The sequence below is a fragment of the Ixodes scapularis genome, unplaced genomic scaffold (assembly GCF_016920785.2).
Source record: "Ixodes scapularis isolate PalLabHiFi unplaced genomic scaffold, ASM1692078v2 PGA_scaffold10__122_contigs__length_95168666, whole genome shotgun sequence".
In the NCBI taxonomy this organism is placed as follows: Eukaryota; Metazoa; Arthropoda; class Arachnida; order Ixodida; family Ixodidae; genus Ixodes; species Ixodes scapularis.
Window position 1 is genome coordinate 64,595,065 of NW_024609836.1, and position 3,925 is coordinate 64,598,989.

General features: G+C 48.2%; 1 long non-coding RNA gene across 1 annotated transcript; it reads left to right on the forward strand.

Moving 5' to 3' along the window:
* Nucleotides 1-1,092: 1,092 nt before the first annotated feature.
* LOC120839529 lies at nt 1,093-1,621 on the forward strand. Its single transcript, XR_005715349.3, has 3 exons — nt 1,093-1,127; nt 1,403-1,445; nt 1,532-1,621. It is a non-coding gene; the product is annotated as an uncharacterized LOC120839529 (long non-coding RNA).
* Nucleotides 1,622-3,925: the final 2,304 nt, after the last annotated feature.

Sequence of the window (3,925 nt, forward strand, 5' to 3'; positions counted from 1 at the left end):
TAAAAAATTTTACGTTCTGCAACTTTTTTTTTTTCTAACTTTTTGTCTTGTGCGTAGCATCGGTTGGTCCCGCTAGTTCAGTACGGGCAGTATGTATGATCTCTATGGAACAGATGCCGTGCTTTCTTTTTAGCAACTTTTGTAATCTTGTTAAATTTATCTCGAATTACGCGTTTTGTTTCTGCATTTCGTACACCAATTGATACTTTTTATGTTTGCACCAAATTACATTCGTCTTTACCTTTCAAGGGACGTACAGTGTTGTTCCTTTTTCTTAGAAAATGCATCGGCACGAACAGACATTTCTGTGGACACCTTTATTCGGCGTACGCACTCAACGTCGACGATGGTGGTGACAGACAACGTCCAGAACCGCGGCTTGCTGTCGCTTTTCACGTATAACCACGGTTTGCACGAAAAACACGACGCAGTAATTATGAGACTGTCGTCGTTTGTCGCTGTCCAAAACGATCGCGGCGTAGCAGACGACCCCGTGTCACATCCACGTCCGGATTCTTCGTTTTTCTCCGTTTTCCCTAGATTCCCTCTCGAGGCACCGCTCACTCGGTTGTAGGTACCGGACTCAAGTCCTGACTTGGCTGAGACGGTTCTAATTTCGTTTCGAGCAAGCGGCTCAACCGGCGTCTTACGTTGGGTCTCAGCTGAGACCCAAGATGAGACCGCCTGAGAAAACAAAATGTCGGACGTGTCTACCACCAGCCACTACGCACCGGCTACAAGTCATTTTTAATGGGTGAATGCTTTTGTTGAAGCGAGTTTAGACTGCTTCTACGCCATCAACGTCTTCGACAGGGAAGCCTGCCACGACTGTTTCGTTTTCGGTTTGGTGGTTTCGCAATCGCTTGTTTTCCTGTGAGCTCGACTGGTCACCCATGTCCTGATGCAAGTGCTCAGGTAAGAAATAATATCAATAACACCACTGTTTTGTTGTGCTGTTTCGTAAAGGCAAATGTGAATAAGTTTGGCATAATTATAACTTATTTTTGCGGTTCAGTTTCTGACACAAATGCAGCGCCATCCATTCAAGAATGAACGGAAAGCAAGACGTAGTACGTAGTCTTATTATTCAGACGATTTTCAACCCGAGGATCACGGAGTTGGCCGAGGTACAGTTCCGAGGCAATCCTTCCTTTGTAAAATTATGTGTTTCGTGTTTAAAACAGTCGGAAAAGCAAACAGTTTCTCAAAATGTCAGCGTCAACTCCCGACGGACGTCATGTTCCAAAACATTTTGGAAGATAGCGAGTAGCTTGATGCGTACAGTGTTTATGAACCTTCGCTAGGAATTGTTATGGCGTGGCTATATATATTTGAATCGAAACTGCGCTAGCATTTTTATTGTCTGTCGTGAACGAATCTCAGACATATTTTTCCACTTAAGGTGGTCACCAGCAGCGGAGCTCCTCGGAACCAACGCCGGACAAGTAGGTAGTCCTCTTGGTGGTCGGCATAGGCTCACAGATCGTGAGGTGGTCGCCAAGTGGCAAGGAAGCACCACATGCTATCGCAGAGCTGTATCAGAGACAACTTCGGAGGAGGAACTTCAAACGGGCTCGTCATCGCGGATGGCGATCGGCTACGATGGCCGTGATTGATCGTGCCCTACCGCTGGGTAGACACGCCAGCGGAGTGCGGATACAACCAGGTGCACAGAAAACTGGAAAAAAAAGTAAGAGTTAGAGGTAAGGGTTGTTTTTGAATTAGTTAGGTACAAGTACTAATCATGCTGTCTACGGATATCTCGGGGCCAACTTTTTTTAAACGGTTTGATCATACTGTACACGTGCTTGAAATAATGAGGCCGTAACTAACAAAATTTTTTCAGCACTCTTCACGTATAGTCACTGTTAGATCCTGGCTGGTAGATGACGACAGGAATAACATTAACTATTTATTAACTCAAGATACAAAGGCTACATGACGACGTGACAGGTTCGTTGGCTGGTGTAGGCCGTTGACTGCGTGCTTCGCATTGTTCCTGCGGTGTGGCTTGGCCTTCTAGGTTTGGCATCTGTTTCCAGATGGTACTACCACTCAATACACAACACTCCTTCCACCGCTTGGGGGGGAGCTCGAGCCCCGTCTCATCTCTTCTGCCTGGCCACATCCACATCTTGCACCGGGCCCATCATTGACATGTGCACTGCGCTGCCTGTATTCGGGTGCTCAAGTGGTTCAGGACGAGCAGCTTGCCGCTGTCCGTGGCTGATGCTGTCTGTTGCAACTCTCGATGTACCGCTCCTACACACTTGGTCGACAGAACGTCGCACGATAGTGCCCTCCTGGGTGCGGGTTTTGTAGGAAACTGGACTCGTCATTTCAACCGCTGTCGCCAGTATCCATGAAGGGCCACTGCTGTAGCTGCATATGAATACTGGGTCTTCTGTTCGAAACATTCGTGACTTCGGTTGGGCTCCTTCGCTGGAATTCTCATCAGCTCCCTTCCTCATGCTCTCAGTCAGGTCTGGGTGCAGTCGGTCAAGTATCGTCTTCAACCTCCTGTTCATCAGCATATCCACTGGGCTCTTGCCTGTCATCATGCATGGTGTTACATGCTCCTGTAGCAGAAAACTGGTCAGATGCTGCCCTCATGTTCCCTTTTACAATACGCTGTAGCGAATCTTTCGTTGTGTGCACCATGCGCTCTGCTTGTCCGTTAGTTGACGGGTGGAAGGGTGCTAACGTGATGTGTCTGATGAGACCGGCTTTCAAGAATGTGCGGAATTCTTCGGAGGTGAACTGAGCCCCATCATCCGAGACCACGGTGCTGGAGTTGCATTCCATGCGTCTACTGAGGCACGAGGAGGTGCAGGTCGTTACTCTTGGCTTGCCATGCACTTGATCACATGCTCTTCTATGCTTCTGTCCAACTTGGGCCACCACACATAGCTGCAAGCCAGAGCCTTCATTTGGTCGATGCCAGGATGTCCGACATGGAGGGCCTCCAGCAACACCTTCCTGCCTTCTGGGGGAATTACGACCCTGTTCCCCCAAAGTATACATCCTTTGTGAACTTGCATCTCATGTTGTCGAATCTTGAATGGCTGGAAATTTGCCTCAAGGCCGCCTGGCAGCTAACCCTTCAGAACCCAGTTGAGAACCCTTCAAACGGTGTTCTTTGCTGTCATTTGTGCGCCGTCCTTGGCGGGGGGCGGTGGATTGGATGTGTTCTCCAGAAACAAAACTTCTAGAGGAGGTGGCACCACAAACTCTGGAATGGTAAGTGAGAGGCAACTAAATGCATCGGCATGTTGTATGTCCTTCCGAGGTCAATGATCCAAACTGTAGTTATAAGCATTCTGTAGGATCGTCCAACGCAACATTCGTGGAGACAAGATGTATGGCATTTGCTTTGCAGGTGTGAACAGTCCCAAAGGTGGTTTGTGGTGTTATGATCTCAAAGGCAATACGTGTAGTCATGGAACTTCTTTACGCTTCCCAGCACTGCAAAGGCTTCTTTGTTGATTTGAACATAGTTTGGCTTGGTAGATGTCAATGTGCGGGAGTAAAATGCGACGGGGACCTCTTTGTCATCTTCCGGTCGACGGCCAAGTACAGCTTTAATGTATGTCTTATGGTGAGGCATCACAAGTGTGCACAAAGGGCTTTGTTTCATCATAATGGTGCAGCACACTTGCTGAGGACAGCAGCTGCTTGCGTTCGTTGAAAACTTGTTCATGAAGAGGCGTCCACTCCCACCGTGCCTCTTTGTCAAGTAGCTGACGTAGTGGCTCGGTCACTGCTGCCTTTTTCGTAAAAAGATGCAATAGAAGTTTAGCAGCCTTAGGAAAGCCTGTAGCTCCTGTTTGCTTGTTGGTACTGGTGCCTCATGAATCGCCTTCACCTTTTCTTTTGTTGGGTGCACACCCGTCTCGTCAATAAGAAATCCCAGGAACTCGGGCCG